This window comes from Centrocercus urophasianus, unplaced genomic scaffold (genome assembly GCF_019232065.1).
Source record: "Centrocercus urophasianus isolate 14NV4802_14NV808 unplaced genomic scaffold, USGS_Curo_1.0 seq_11, whole genome shotgun sequence".
NCBI classification, from domain to species: Eukaryota; Metazoa; Chordata; class Aves; order Galliformes; family Phasianidae; genus Centrocercus; species Centrocercus urophasianus.
The window spans coordinates 875,555-892,763 of NW_024884253.1; the positions used below are offsets into that span (position 1 = coordinate 875,555).

The following is a 17,209-nucleotide window of genomic DNA, read 5'->3' on the forward strand; positions in this document are numbered from 1 at the left end:
TGCTTGCACTTCAGTGCTATCATCTCAAAAAGGTTGGTCTAGGAATAGAAGAGTATCAGGAAAGGGTAGAAAGGTTCATCAGAGATATGGAGCTGTTTCTCTATAAGCAACAATTAGATGTATCAAAACTTTTCCACCTGGAGAAAAAAAAGACAAATTTTAGTGAGAGAATTTGCTTCAAGGTAAGTTGTAATTCAGACTGAAGTTAACCCTTTCTTACATGGTAGTCTTTTCCAGTCCCTTCCTGTCCCTTTGCTGCACTTTCTACAGTTTTTCCATGCCATGTCTGTTTTGTGCCGGTGAGCCCAGAACTGGAATGTTCAAAACTACTGCAAAACACTGCTGAAGCCCGGGATTGAACCAGGGACCTTTAGATCTTCAGTCTAACGCTCTCCCAGCTGAGCTACTTCAGCCCTGCCCTGGCATGATTATTTGCAAAACCTGATGTAACAATTATATTTTAGACCAATACCATTCAGACTGGCTTTGTGGACATTTGACTCTTGTCCTGTTACTGGAAATGTTTGAGAAGGGCATAAATTCAGATACTTGTATAAAGTGATGAGATCCCCTGAGCCCTAGTTTGCAGGTTAACTTCTTATCTCCAGGCACTTGATATCCATTGGATAAACTACAAAGGGCGTCAGAAGATCAGTTGTCCCACAGCTCCCACTCCAGGTGACTGCAGACTTTCTTCATGCCCCACGTCAAGTCTTTCATCCCGGTCTCATAGCATTCTGCCTTGGTTTGGACATTCTTGGGACCCTTGAAAGCACCAGACATCTAAGGACATAAAATGCCTCCTTGTAGGTCATGCCTATTTCAGTTCTCTGTCTCTGAAAGTGGCAGAGGGAGAAGAACCATTGCATAACATGAACATGACCACTACATGCATTCCATTCCCTTTGAGCCATATTCAAGAAGCTGGAAGACATGTATCCATCTTGTCTTTTACCTCTCATTAGGGGTCTGTAACCAATGCTTAAACCTATGCTGAAACATTTGGCCCAAACATCAATTATCAGAGACCAATAGGAATGATAACAATCAGGGTCTGGTATGATAAGACAAGGAGAAATGGTTTCTAACCAAAAGAGAGGAGATTTAGATTGGATATAAGGACAAATTTTTTATGATTAGGGTAGTGAAGCACTGGTGGTGGATGCCCCACATCTGTAGACATTCAAAGTCAGGCTGAATGTGGCTCTGATCTAGCTGTAGGTGTTCTTGTTCATTGCAGGGGAGCTGGACTAGATGACTTTTCAAGGTCCCTTACAACTCAAACAATTCTATGTTTCTGTGATTCTTACACTGGTAACTTCAAACAGGTTTTCTCAGAGGCTGGGCTAAGGCATCATTCCATAGAGCCTAAATCATCTGCACCCTGGCAAGGTATTCATTTCCCTGTGAGTGAATATCTGGCAAGGAGTCACCTTCAGGTTTCCCTCTAGGAAAAGGAGACCTGCCAGGTGAGCATCTGCAGTAGCCTGTCTCACCTGTGATTCAGCTCTGCCTTTTCATCTATACCATTTTTGCTTCACCGGCTTTCTCCTTGCAAAAGAAACTGACTGCAGAAGCCCAGAAATAAACTAAACTAAACTAAACTAAACTAAACTAAACTAAACTAAACTAAAATAAAATAAAATGAAATAAAATAAAATAAAATAAAATATCTATTTCTCACCAGCTTTCCCCAGACAGGAAAAGATGATCCCAACATGGGAACTATGGTATTTGGCAACCCACTCTGCATTGCTGGAAATACTCAGGCATCAGCTGGTTACAAAATTCCTTGTGAAAGATAAGCTGTGCTAGCAAATGTTAGCAGTGCCGGAGGAAATAAGGAAGTGAAGCACCTGATAAAGAACAAGCTTTGAAGTAAGTGCTACATTGCAGTTAAATTAGAAATTTCTTGCTGTGAAGTTGACTCATTCAAGATGGAGAAGCGGAGTAGCATCACAACTGAAAGTCTATGAGCAAAGTGATCAGAAAGCAGAGTGGTGCTGCCAGTTCATCATGTCAGACTAGAAAGACTTGGAAGCTCAGACTTCCCTCAGTGAAGAGAAAGAAATTCAACTTGACTCCCCAGTTTTTCAGACCTAAGAGCTGAAGCTCTGTAGGGATCTCTTCTAAGGAAGGAGAGTGAAGTGTGAGAACAGAAGTTGCACTCACTGTTCTAGCTGCATTGTGGGCAGGTCAAAATCTCTACTTCTAGCAGACACTGCTTTTTGAGCCAGAGCTATGGACACCTCTTTCTGCCGTGATCAAGTCCAGTTTGCTGCTGCACTGTATACAGAGATTTGAGAAAACTGTTCTACACCTTATCCATTGCCATGGAAAAGAGACAGACAACCACTATGGTCTCCTGATTGAAAAATACCCTCTCCACGTGTCATTTTTTTCCTCTGAATGAGACTGTCCTCCTTTTTTATCTCTGTCTATGCTTAATCTGTGTATGCCAGAAAGTTTCTGATAGGCAGACTCATACTTCTTTTATTTTAATCTGGTGCTCTACTTAGGTCACTTGAGTCTCCCTTGCACCTGAAGGGAGGTTGTAGTGAAGAGGGATTTGGCCTCTTCTCCCAGGCAACGAGCAGGACACGGGGCAATGGCCGCAAGTTATATCAGAGGAGGTTCAGGTTGGACATAAGGAAGAACTTCTTCTCTCAGAGAGTAGTCAGGCACTGGAATGGCCTGCCCAGGGAGGTGGTGGAGTCACCGTCCCTGGCAGTGTTCAAGACGTGTCTGGATGACGTGCTGCGTGATATGGTTTAGTACTAGTGGTGGCAATGGTGATGAGGAGACGGTTGGACTGGATGATCTTATAGATCGTTTCCAACCTTGTGATTCTTGTGATTCTTGTGATTCTTGTGATCCATAGAGTGTGAATTCTTCTGGGCTGTACAAGAAGTTCTTCTCTTACCTGTCCTCATTCCTACTGCAAACATCCCATTTCATTCTTGTAGAATCATAGATTCATTAAGATCAGAAAAGACCTCTAAGATCATCTAGTCCAATTGTTGACCCATCCCCACCATGCCACTGAACCGTGTCTCTCAGTACCACATCTCTACATTTCTTAAAATCCCCAGGGATGGTGGGTCCATCAGCTCCCTGGGCAGCCTGCTCCAATACCTCACTACTCTTTTAGAGAATAAATTTTTCCCAATATCCAACATCTTGAATATTATTTGCAGTTTTAGTATCCCTTTACAATAAAGGATATGAGAAATACTAACAATTTGAGAAGTACAATAAAGTCACTTCTGTTCTGAGAATGGTTGTATAAGTTGTGATTATTCAGTATTTAAAAAAAAAAAAAAAAAAAAAAAAAGAAAGAAAGAAAGAAAAGGAAATAGGAAGGATATTGCCAGATGTAGAAAGAAGTCATAAGGGTTTGATAGCTTATTGTCTCTTTTGATGTAGCAACTAGCATTTATCATTTCAAATTATCAAATGCTAACCTCTAAACAAAGGAAAAGGACAACTGATTCACACAATATCTACTTATATGCTCAGCTCACTACTGTAGGACCTTGTAGATTGCCAAACATACAGGCAATCAGAAAGTGATGAGCTAAACTAATGGAAGGAAAAAAATCCATGAAGAGTATGTAGACATGAAACTACATACTTTGGCTCTTCTTGTGCCTGAGCCATGAATCTCTGGAGTTTGGGAGAGTATTTGATGATATAACACCAAATGTTCTTTCTATTATTGCACCCTCCTGTAGGCATTATCTCATGGAAAGTGTTTGAGATTGGGTTTTGAGCTAGATGTTCTTCTGTATAGTTTTTCTGGCACCTTATTATCCTCATGCCGGGGCTTCCTGAGACATCTAGATAGCATCAGGCTGTTAAACCATGTTGTCATGAAGGGCAGAATGGAGACGCGTTGGAGGTGTTAATTTAAGCTATCAGCCAACTGTTGGATCTACCACTCCCACATGGGTGTTTGAGGCTTCAGCCATGTCAAACAGTTGACAGGAGATCCCTCAGTTCCCACTTTCTCTCCTTCTATTCTTCCAGTCTTCCCATCACTCAAGGCTGATCTGCCTGTGCTTTTTAAAATATCCATCTGGCATCCACCAGATGCAGCTTTCAAAAGTTATCACTTCATATCTAGGGAGAAAGAAGTCTTTGAATGCTTTTCTCTGGATCTGATGTGCCTGACCATAAGGGCATGCTGGGAGCTGGCCTTTGTGAGCCAAGGTGAGTTCATCACCCCTTGCTGAGTGCACCGTTTTTAATGGGGGTCAATGCATCAAGCAGATTGAGGTACAGAGAACTGACCTTTCCTACACGGCTCAGCACAAAAGATTTGTCATAAATCTTCATTTTTGCTGCAGATTTCCTGGCACCAAACTATACCAGTGATTGAATTTTGCCCTATTTCTCCATTCCTAAGAGCTATCTGCACCAGCAGAGGAACAGACAATGGCAGATTCAAGATGCTATAGCTTTTCACATACTGACTTGGCTCTGATGTGTCAAATAAAGCACATGTTTCCCCTTTAGGTTCCTTGATTTTTTTTCTGTCTCATTACACCAAGTGGGTTTCTGGTTTACTTGAAAAGCATTTTCAGTGATTATCTCTATTTTGCTGTCACTATTTTCTCTTCTTTCTTTTTTTTTTTTTTTTTTTCCAGACTTTTCTGAAAATGATCTCATTAAGAACACCAAACTCCTATTTCTGAAAATGGTTCCTTGAGGTTTCCAAAGGTCTCCCAGCAGGAGAGCTGCTTGTCTCCACTTTCCCTGCAGTTTTACAAACCCCCCAAGTGAGCCCATTAGCAAAAATGGACTGGCCCCAAAAAAATCTACAAAATATGCAACGGCAGCAGCAATACCTCCAAAATATAAGGCTTCAGTAGGCAACAAACTATATCTGCAGACCTCTTCTCTGATGGCAGTTTAATTTTAGGGAAAGGATGAGCTAATGACACAAAGGCGACTGCGGGTGCTTTGTGCCTCCTGCAATAACTATGAGGGGACATACTAAAAGGGGTTAGAATATGGTGTCTGAGATAACTCGGTCATTATTCTTGAGAGATAAATACATCTTTGAAAAACAGAATTAATGAAGCTTAGCTGCCTAACTATGCCTGTCACATAGAGTTTTTCTTCTTTCCCTCCATCAGTCTGATGTCTAAAAAATGCTGAGTTCATTAACCTACCCTTTGAGGGGATGACAATACTAGGGCTTATTTAAAATTGTAATTTTAGGTTTAGATCTTAAAAATCCAGGCTACGCCTAATGGCACTGGTGTCCTTATGTGCAAGGTCCCCATGGTTGAAGCATATCTTTTGACTGGAAGGATGCAGTTCTGTTAATGCCTAAGTGGAATGATCTGATTTGGGGTAAAAAGTTGTAATCTTCCCTGTTGTAAACTACCCAGATAGAATCAAAGAATCATAGAATGGCTTAGGTTGGAAGGGAACTTAAAGATATCTAGTTCCAAACCTCCTGCCATGCTCAGCATGGCCACCCATCAGATCAAGTTGCCCAGGACCCTATCCAACCTGGCCTTGAACACCTCCAGGGATGAGGCAATCTGAATCTTTGGGTAATCTGAAACATATGGCAGACAGTGATAAAAAGCACCAGACCTGGTATTTAAGATCTCCCTTCGTCTGAATCACTTTTTTGATGAGAAAATTCAGTTTTAATGTTGGCTTTAGTGACCTTGTTTTACACAGACAGACATCCAAAAGATCTCGGACACATTTTGTTTAGGCTAATTGGTCAGTTTTGAAAAAATAGAGGTCTATGTTCACCAAATCCTCATTCCTGGTCAGGCAGAAGGTATTTAGGGCAGAAGTTGTTGAGCTTTATTGGAATGCATCAGGTGAGCTTTTTCGGAATGCAAAAAAGAGGGGGCAATGACCATCCCCTGGTTGTGTCCTGCATAGGTCCAGGCTAATGAAACAACAGGGGAGCACCTAAGACTTTTGCTTTGGAGCTAAGCACTGAGACAAACAAGTTTCTGTGAATTCAGCCTAAATTTATTTTGCGTCAATTACTGGATATTGCAATTCTGCAATTGTGCTCAGCGTACAAGTCCTGTTGCTTTTCACTGGTATAATAACATTTGCAGATCCCTCTCTGCCTCCACAAACTCACAGTGTGCTACGCTTTCCCCAGATCTTTCTTTCAAGATGGATCGCCCACTGCCACTTCAATCCATCAAAACTTCATTTTCAGAAGGATAAACCTGATGCATTTGGGAATCACTTTTTTTTTTTTTTTTTAATAAGCGTTAATAGAAGATAACAATAAAATGGATAATAAGAAAAAAACAGAACAGAAACAGCGAGAAATCCCCTGTAAAAATAACAGGTGCATTAAATTGTGTGGGGGTATGTAGGTATGTATGTAAGACAATAATACACGAACCAGGTGGCATGCTTCATTAGCAATCTACTTGTTCTTGCCAAACAGCTATGGTGAGATTCCTTGAGAGGTTTCCCAGAAGGTCATGAAATTAGTAGTAAACAACACTTCTTAGTGCTTGGAAAATATTGTCTGACTCTGACTAGCAGCCCAGCCCCCTTCTGAAGCTTTCTCTGTCTTGTAAAGTCTTGGGAGAAAAATTAGGGAACAAAGAAGGGGGAATAAGAAGAATATAAGCAGAATCCACGGTAATTGGCTTCACATTGAAAACTTAAGAATGCTTGCTTGGACAGTAATGTTGTCTTGATATATAAATGGGTTTGTTACTTAACTCTGGTGATTCACGCTGTCAAGCACAGGGATGAGGCAGCTGCTGAATTTGATACCAGGAAGGAATTTTCTCTCCCATAACAGATTGGCAGGGAATTTACAAAGATCAGGCTGTCCATGCCCTCAATAAACCTGGCCATGAACAACACCTCCAGGGATGGAACATCCACAACTTCTTTGGTCTATAAAAGGGGTCAGCTGTAGCTATGACAATCACTTGGACAAGCTGAGGGTATATTTCAGAGTAGAGCAGCACTATCGTATCTTACTTCATGGTACCAATCATGCCTTCAGAAACAGTGCAAACAGTGCACAAGCCTTTAGTCTTTTCCCCTACTGCTCCAGTAGCCTATTTGCAAAGGGATGACTTTCGTGGATCAGATGAATAGATTCAGACTAGGTCTTTTCATATTTTTCACATAGTCTCTTTCATATGCATTCCTAAATAGAATCTAATTGAAGCTGCATGAGACCTAGCTGTTGGCTGTTTGGAGTTGATGCTTTTTATTGGTTGCTGTTTTTTCATGTTTTTTTGTGTTGTTTTTTTTCCACCCAGTTTTTAAAAAGTGCTTCAAGAATGTGCTCCAGATGCCAGAAAGGAAAGTGCCAGAAAGAAAAGTAACAAAGGAAAGCAGTGAGGATATTTAATTGAGATGACTTTACTTGTTCTAAATGGCACAAGCAGTGTGCACAAATACTTAAAGAGAGATGAGAAAGGAAGAGGGAAGAAGTTCTAAGTTGCTCAATGAGTCTCCAAATTAAGGGTAGGGAAGTGCCCCATCAGAGGCTGAACAGAATCCTACCTGGTAGCTCTTAGGTGATTGACTTTAGAGCCTCCATGCTCTCCTCTGCATTCTACTATGCCATAGTACACACTCATTCAGGCCCTTCATGATCAGAAATCATAAATCATCTGAGCGAAGGAAATAGGCACTCTCAAGATGGGTGAAATGAGGTTGATGTGTCACATCCCTTCTTGATCTAAGCCTTTGTGTCCTAGATGAGCACCCCTCCTGTGTGGGGAGAAGACTTGGTTGCTCCTTGTGGGATCCCTATGCTTTGCGTACTATTGAACAGAAAAATGTAGAGAGATGGCTTTCCTGTGAGGTATGGGAAATACAATCGTGGATTTACATCTGAAATTTGAAGCTGCCACATCTCTACCTCAGGATGGCTTGATGGAAGTTTGGTGAGCTAACTGAACTGGACAACATCTTCCAGAAGATTCTGGGCTTAGCAATGTGGAGGTTGGAGCTTTCTGTATGTGAATAAGTCACAATTTATATCCTAGTAAAAAGAGAGACCTGATTTTGAACCTGATTTTTCACAGCCTCTGGAAGGCTGCCTTATCTCTAATCTATTCTCCACAATAAAAGATAAACACACTTTTAAGACCCCTTATGTCCAGAACTAGGGCAGTGGATGGAGGATCATAGAGTCATCATCATGGAGTCATAGAATGGCTTAGGTTGAAGGGGACCATAAAGATCATAAGTTCCAAATTCATTGCAGTAGGCAGACTTGCCAATCACCAGATGAGGCTGCCCAAGTCTCTATCTAACCTGGAATGCCACAATGAGCTCTCTCCAAAGCCATCTCTTCTCCAAGCTTAACAAGACCAACTCTCTCAACCTTTTTTCCTCAGAGAGGTGTTCCAACCCTCTGATTATCTCCATGCCCCTCCTCTGGACCTGCTCCAATAGCTTTGCATCCTTCCTCTACTAGAGGGCCCAGACCTGAACAGAGTACTCTAGATGGGCTCTCAGAAGGACAGGGCACAGGGGGACAATCTCCTCCCTCTCCCTGCTGTCACCCCTCCTTTGATGCAATTCAGGGTACAGTTGGCCTTCTGGGCTGTCAGCACACACTGCTGGCTCATGTCCATTTTTTTTTGTCCACCAGAACCCTCCAGTCCTTCTCTCAGGACTGCTTTCAATGAGTTCTTCTCCCAGACTGGGATTGCCCTGACCTAGATGCAGCATTTTGTATTTGGCTTTGTTGAGCCTCATTAGGTTCACATGGGCCCACTTTTCAAGGCTGTTCAGATCCATCTGGATAGCATCCCTCCGTTCTATTTTGTCAACTGTAGGACAGTGCTTCCTGCATGATTATTGTCAGAAACATGGGGATATCTTTGCCCTCATAAGGCTTGATGTAACAGGCAAGCAATATCTTTCATGTAACATACACACACTGCAGAGAGGACTGGTTAAGGATTTTGGAAAGCAAACAGTGCACGGGAAGGAAGGGGATGCATCTGTTCATTGTAGGGACGAAAAAGTCCAAACTCAGGGTTTCACCCTCCTTCACAAGCTCCAAAATCACCTAGCATCCCTTCAGAAAGCCTTGCTGCCTTAAAGCAAAGTGATGCTAAGGGGACCTGCCCCCCCACGGGGACCTGCCAACCCCCCCCAATGCAGAGCCTGGGGAGAAGGAAAAAAGGCTGTAACCCACTCTGTGGCAGGCACAACACATGAGGAGTCATACCCACAGTCATCCCCATTTCAGCAATGCCCCAGAGGTGCCACCCTGGCTTTCTCCTAACAGCTCACCTAGCAGTCTGTCTCCCTACCCAGCTTGCAGGGAGGTAGGGGAAAGGCAGAAGCATGCTGCAGATCCCATCTCCTTTGCATCTGTGCTGTTCATCCCTTTTGTCTGCCCCTCCGCCTGCTCCCACTCCTTCTCCCCCACACTCCCACCCACTCCCATGTCTCATCCAGGGACTGCTTCGGATGCCTCAGGCAGCCACCAGGATGGATACTAACCTGTGCCAGGCTGCTCTTTAAGGAACCCATTAATATGGAGCTGCTGCCTCTCCCTCCCCTTCCTTCCCGCAGCCAAGCTCAGCTGCTGAATAAACCGACAGAAAAAAAGGGGGTGCAAGGTGAGAAATCCAGGCCACTGCATCCTCCTCCACAGCGTGGGTTGGGTTTTTTGGGAGAAGGTCAGCAGTGAGACTGTCACACATGTCAAGCAAGGAGAAACGGTGACAATCAGCTGAGGAGCAGTGGCACAGTTTGCTGAACACCTCTGCATCTCCCCCCAGATCCTTTCCTCTCTCTGTTGCAACATTCCGCGGAGGGCTGAATCCTATTGTGCTGAGAGTGAGCTGCCATTCCCTCCGTAGCATCTACCAGCCTGCATGCAGGAGCCCTGGATGGGAGCAGCCCCTTCTCCCAACCCCATAGCCTTACAGCTGGACTGCCTCTCCCTAAGTCATGGCTGAGGAATATTCACCCTCCATGAAAAATCAGCCTTCAGGACTTAGGGATCTTTCCCTAAGACAGACATAAGTAAATCTGGCTGGACTTTTTTTTTCTGTTTTTTTTTTTCTCTCTCTTTTTTTTTTTTTTTTTTTTTTTTTTTTTTTCCTTTCTTTTTTTCTTAGTTTTAGTCATTTGGCTATTTACCAGACCTATAGGGGCAAATCTTTAGTGCATTCCTCCTCAGTGGTCTTTCCAGATGCAGTAAGCTTTCCACTGAGGAGAGAAAACCTTCATAAGGAGAAGGAAGGTTGAGTAAGTTCAAATGAGGAGACAGTAGCAAGGAAGTTGGTGCTAGGATCACCTTGGTCCCCTGTGCATGCTTTCTGTTCCTCCGTACTTTAAGTATTCCCTTCCAAGGGAGTGGTAGACTGTCTCTGGAGATTTTTAAGAAATGTGTAGATATGGCACCGAGGGACATGGTTTGGTGTGCATAGTGGGGATGGGTTGATGGTTGGACTAGATGACCTTGGAGGTCCTTTCCACCCTTAACGATCCTATGATGCTATGATTCCCTGTCACTGTCATCCTCATGTGGTCTTGGAGCACGGAGCACTTTATTCAGGCCATGCTACCTCCACGCCTTTGAATTTACGGGTCTAGATCTTTAAATATGACCTACATATGCATACCCAAGTAATGCTCCCTTCATTTAAATGCTCCCAAATGCTCACCTTTTTCAGTGTAGAGATGTGAAGTCACTGCATTGTTCAGTTCCCATGCACCTGATGATTTCCATCCTGAAACCACCAAGGAGTTGTATTCACTGGGGAATAGTGGTGGGAGATTTTGTAACCAAAAAGAGAGGACATTTAGATTAGACATTCGGAGATTATTTTTTACTCAGAGAGAGGTGAAGCACAGGAACAGGCTGCCTAGAGAATATGTGGATTCTCCATCCCTAATGGTGCTCAAGGACAGACTGGATAGGGCTTAGAGTAACCTGAACTGGTGGAAGGTGTCCTTGCCCATGGAAATGGGGTGGGAACTGGATGATCTTTAAAGTTTCTTCCTCTCCAAGCCATTATGTGATTCTTTGATTCTACAATCTGGCACTGTGCCAGCATTCTGGGAAGATGAAAAGCTCCAACAGAGCTTTACCTAGCAGCTTGCTCCCCAGCTACTGCTAGTTCTGATCTAACACTTCTTTTAGTGATGTTTGAAAGTGAGTACAGTCTGCTCCTTGCTGCTCTCATTTCTTCCTCCTCCCCTGAGCCTCCCTGCTGTCCTTAATAATCCGTCTCTTCTTCGTAGGGATTTAAAGAATGGAAACAGAAAAACTGGTCTGAATTAGTCTGAGGTGAGGATGCCCTCAATGGGACTCTGTTCCCATCAGAAGAGAAACCTAACACTACCTTTTATTTTATTAGTGAAACAGGCTCCCCAGTTCCACACAAGGCAGCTGCCCTGTTGTTATCTTGAGCTGCCCTGTTGTTATCTTAAGGGGATACAGCTTACGCACTGACTCAAACTGTGGTTCCCTGTGCCTAAGAGAGATTAGAAACTGCAAGCAAGGATACTGAAGGGAAAGCCTTTGTTAACAATGATGTCTGGGGGAGAAGAAAATAAGAGAAGTAGCCTAGAGAAAGGAAAGTAAAAGGTAAAAGATAAAAAAGAGGCAAATCAAGAAATCACTGGGAGATACAATTGCTGAAAGCAGGTAAGTGGTAGTCTAGTTGATGACCTCATGGTGACGATGGCTGTGAGAGCTACTAGCTGTGAACCAATTTACGTCAGTATACAAAGCTCTGAAGTTTGGGCTTTGTTGGGAGCAGCAGCCTTGCGTCCTGCTGTGACCATGTCCACAAAATGGATTAAAATAATACATTTGTCTTTGTTTTAGTTTCAGAAATGTTCCAGTGCTGAAGATACCTGAGTAGATACCTTAGTAGAGCTTTGAATCTGTCCAAGGTTCTGTCCGAACATACCTATGTTGTGAAACTCTACAATGGCTGCAGTAAAACAGATTTGAAAATGCTTTGGTATTTCAATGTGAGTGAAGGCAAATAATGCATTTAGGGGAGATTATGTTGCTTGTAGAGAAAACCTGTCTATTTTGTGAGTCAACAATAGATTCATGATTCGGTAAGATAGCAGAAGATCCATGTTTCAGATAGATAAGAGTATTTTTGGATGAGTAGGAGATCTTGCTTAATGAACCCCTAGTATTAATCTTGAGTTCTCTAGCATAGGTTAGAGACATCAGCCAGAGGGAAATTAATAAGGGATTTGAAAAGGAGGATAGCATTCAGGTGTTCAAAGGCTGAACCATGGCTTCTCTAGCCACCTTGTAGGAGTGCTGCAATTGAGCATCCAGTAGCTCTGCGTCTTCTCCAGATCTGGACCTGTGATGGTAAAAATGGATTCTAGTACATTGTCTGTGGGACTAATTGATTACAGCCACATCAAGGAAATATCCTGTTACAGACACCCAGGAGGACCCAGTGGCTGAGTGTTGGGATCATGTGGAGGAGAGAGGACAGCATCAAATAATACTAGCCTTGTCTCAAAAACCTCCCATATCTCATAGCTGTGAGTCAGAAGCTTGGAAATCTTCCAATAAGATGGTCCAGATTCACTGGTGGAAAACCAGGCTCTAACCCTAATACCCTTCCCACATGATCCCATAAAGGAGGAATAACCCATGAAAGTGGTGAGAAAGAGAAAGTCAAAGAGGGTTTTATTGTAGAATGATACCAGGATCATAGAATGGCTAAGGTTAGAAGAGATGTTAAAGATCACCTAGTTCCAACCGCCCTGCTGTAGGCTGGTTGCCATCCACCAGATTAGGCTGCCCAGGGCTCCATCCAACTTGGCCTTGAACACCTCCATGGATGAGTTATCCCAGCTTCCCTGTGCCTCACCCCCCTCTGAGTAAGAAATTTCCTTCTAGTGTCTAATCTAAATCTTTCCTCTTTTAGTTTAAAACCATTCCCTCATGTTCTTCCACTGTTTGTGCAAAAAGACAGTGTGCCTTCTGTTTATAAGTTCCCTTTGTGTATTGGATGATCACAGTGAGGTCTCCCCAAAGCCTTCTCTTCTCCAGAGCAAAAAATCCCAGCTCCTCAGGCCTTTTTAAACTGTCCAGTGCTGTTTCTCCCCGTGGGAATTGTGTCTCCAAGGAAACTGAATGGGAGCAGGTAAGATATGGGGCAATCTGAGCCACGCTTTCCTCCTCACAGAAGAAGCTGGTGCTTCCAAAGCCATGTGGCTGCACAGCTTCCCTTGGCTCACCAGAGGACCAAGGGTATGGTTTGAAAGTTCAACCATCTGCTGTCAAAAAGAGTTTTGTCCCATTTTCCCTGTGTGCAATCTCCCAGTGCTCTCCTATCATCACCACTAGCCCTTATTTGAACCTGCCTCCTAGATAGAAATGTTAAAGAGCCAGTGTTGCAGGAGACAAGGAGACTGATTCCCTGGACCATAGATAATCCTTAGTGATTTACATTGTCCTGGCAGATGGTGAGGAGTACAGCTCTCTCAGACACTTGGGATGCTGTACTGGGAGGAGAACAAGGGCTGTACTCTTCACAGCCACCCCAACACTTTTCCTTATTTAGCAGACCTCTGATTTTCAGTGTTTACTGCTGAGGAGGAGTGAAGAAGCACTAAATTCAGAAACTTTTACTAGAATGCTTAGAGGGGCACCCTGAAGGGGGACAGGTTGGGAAAGAATCAAGAGTGAGACAAAATGTGGTCCAGATTCAGCTCTCAGCCATTTAGCATAAAGGCAGCTGAGCTTTCCCCAGATTTCCATCATAGATCAGATCCGAATTAGGTCTTTAGATATGGGGATTGCTTGATTTGCTAGCAACAAACATACTCCAACACCTCATCAGTGATTTGCATGGGTGGAAAATGAAGTTCATTTGAAAATGTCTGTTTGTGTTGACCCTACGAGGATCATATCAACCAACACCAAAGTTCATGTTCGTATGGACAAAATACTTGATGCTACCCTTGACTCTCTTGATTTATCTTCAGGCAGTCTTGAGGAGGCAAATGAAGTACTCAGAGGCACTCATTAATGTTTTTTCTGCCTGGAGAGAATGCAAAAATAACAAAGTTTCCATTAAATAAAGGGGAAAATAAAAGAGGCAGAAGATATTTTTAGTCTAAAAACAAAATACTCTATCATCCCCAGGAAGGAGAGCTTTTCAGTTGAAAAGACAAAAAAGAGAGAACTTGCATGCTCCTCCACACCAGAAGGAGTGGCACAAATAATAAGAGTAATTACTATGATTATTGTTAATATTGATAGCAGACTGCCCTCAGCTCCCTGCTTGTTTCCCAACCTTCCCAGCATGTGACGTGTGGGCCCCGGGTGTTGTGGACAATGGGTGGCCATGCCAGGTGGGTAGGAACAATGAAGCCACTGACGCGAACTGTGCGTTGAATGCAGAGTTCTGTGTTGTGAGTGCCAACTTCAATGCAATAAAGTGTTCCAGGGATGGAAGTGGTTGAATAGGGACGTGTGGTGTAAATAAAACGTGTTATTATTGATGCTTATGTATATATAAATAACAAAGCCCAACAGTTTGGTTTCTCTTTTTCTTCTCTTCTTGAGGATTTTGCTACAAGAGAAACAAATGATTGGACAGATTTCTGCAGTAAACTATAGGTGGATCAGTAGGGGAAGGGTTGTGATTCCTTTCTTTCTTTTTTTCTTTTTTTCCTTCTAGAAGAAAGAAGTATTTCTGGATGTGAAAGAGAAAATTCTAGCACAGCAGCTATAGGTTAGAACAAAAATCCCCTTGTTCGCCAGTGGAAGAAATCCCTGGAAAAGGTATGGGACTCATTGCACATTTATGTTCAGATTTCTAACTCAAGGCTCTTCACACAGTCCCTGGTGAAGGATGGGGACCTCCAGATATTCAATGAAGGAATGCTGTGCACACCACAGTGAATAATCAGAGTATTGGTATTGCATAACAGAACCCAGCAGAGCTCTTCTGAGCATTGAATGCTAAAAGATTGTATGGCTACTGCCCCTTAAACATCTCCGTGCATTGAAATCTTCCCACTGACCCACCAGGCTCACGTGGCTCACAGATCAGGCTCATCCCTGTGTCTTGTCCTGTCATGAGATAGAATTGGGAAGGAAAAATCATAGAATCATCATAGAATCACAGAATTATAGAATCACGGAATGTCTTGGGTTGGAAGGAATCTCAATGATCATCCAGTCCCAACCCCCTTGCCACAGGCAGGTCTGTCAGCTGCCAGACCAAGTACTGGATCAGATTGCCCACGGCCACATCCAACCTAGCCTTATACATCTTCAGGGACAGGGCATCATCCCCCATCCATGGGTGAGATGGGTCTTCGGCAAAATACCCTCCCTCACCAGGAAGGTTCCAATGCTGACTATGGCTCAGTTATCCTGGTTTTTTTGCTCTCCTTCTCTGCAATGGGGTTTTCTGTTACTTCTTGCTGCCATACAATTAGGCTGTCAGATTTTCTTTCTCTCTCTTCATGTTTTGGGCCTGATCCTAATCTCCTGTGCTTTAACACGGTTGGGAAGCTCTATAGAGACAACCCACATTGACAGCATCCCTGCTGAGCCGAGATGTGGCTTTTACTATTTTCTCTCCCTTCCTTATTTCAGCTCAGCTGCTTTGGAGGAATTTATCCCTGCTCAGTGCTCTCCCATTTCCTTTCTCACTTCAAACCTCCCTTTTTCTTATTCTTATCCCCTTGTCTCTCTGTGAAGCCATGGAATAAAAATGCTGTAGCAGTAAAAGCCTCCTTCCCAACTTGCCCCATACCTCCTGTCCCTCCATGCCTATCATTCTGTCTGTGCTACAAAACCATCTATCTACCTCAAATTCCTTTCCTTGTCAGCTCTCAGTGCTCTATCTCATCGTCCTCCTGTCACTTCCGGCTCTCCTCTCTTCTCCTCCTCTTCCCACACACCTTACTTTAATTAGAAAGACAATGAAAATTCTTATCGCTATATATTAATCAGACATTCCTCAGCAGGTCCAGAAGGAAAACCCCCCTTTCCTCCTCCTCCTCGGTCTCCCCCACCACCCCTTCTGCAAAAGAATAGCACACAGATTCGGGGGAGGGCTCAGTGAGAAAGGTGCAGAAGGAAGTGAACCCAGACACCTGGTCAAGCTGGAGAAATGTACCAACAGAATTGTTCCAACATTCCACAAGGATATGATATTCAGGAGCAGCTTCCTATGCTTGGCAAGAAAGAGTTTTTGGCAGTGACTTACTGGCTGGGGCCAAAAAATAGATCTGAGAGTGCTGGGAGACAATAAATTGAGCATGATCCAGCAGAGTGTCCAAGAAGCAAAAAAAAAAAAAAAAAAGATGACCTGGACTGAGATAGCATAAGCATAGCCAGGAGATCAATAGAAATCATTAATCTCCTCTTTTCAGGATGTATTAGACCATAACCAGCTTTGTGCTCCTCAGTACAAGACATTGTTCAGTTGGACCAAGTTCTGTAGGGGATGTTGAGGTGGTCAGGGTTGGGATGTTTGATATTGCTTGTTGTGGGACCAAGGCTTGTTCCTCCTGGAGAAGGGGTGGCTTCAGGGGACCAAACAATGATCCTGTACCTGTGTGGAGGTTATCATGGAAAAAACAGAGGTCAGTGGTGAGAAGACAAGAGATATCAGGCATAAAGTGAGACAAGACACTCAATCTGGATGTAAAGAGAAATATTTTCCATTGGAGGATAGGTTTTCCAAAGAGCTCTCTTAACCCCACCCCAGGAGCTTTCAAGATCTGTCAGGATAACGCCCTGAACAACATCATCTGATCCTGGAGCTTCTGACACTACTAGGAACAGGAGGTTGGTCTAGGAACATCCTAAGATTCCTTTCAGCCTTAATTATCTAGTTTGGACAGAGTTTGAATTTGGGGTGGATCTGTGTGGAGCCAGAAGTTGGACTCAGGGATCCCTGTGAGTCCCCACCTAATTCAGGATAGACTATGATTTTATGATTCTAATTGACAGAAGATGCCATTTAGTCCCTGATGAATCCTCCCACCCTGAAAACTGAAGGAAAATGAAAGACAGTTATCAGGGGCTGGAATACCATTCACTGGTATTTTCTTAAGGGTAATTTCTGAAGATCCTGGGTTAAAACCTTTCCAGAGAATAATCTTATTCTAAACCAGAGATAATAGGTTGAATAGACTCTCCCAGTTTCTGTGGTATTTTATAGGAAACATAGGTTTAAGGAGGATTCCCTAGGGTATAGAA

At 43.3% G+C, this 17,209-nt stretch overlaps 1 non-coding gene across 1 annotated transcript; it reads right to left on the minus strand.

Annotated features, from left to right (window-relative positions):
* Nucleotides 1-340: 340 nt before the first annotated feature.
* Nucleotides 341-413, minus strand: TRNAF-GAA. The gene has a single exon. It is a non-coding gene; the product is annotated as a tRNA-Phe (tRNA).
* Nucleotides 414-17,209: the final 16,796 nt, after the last annotated feature.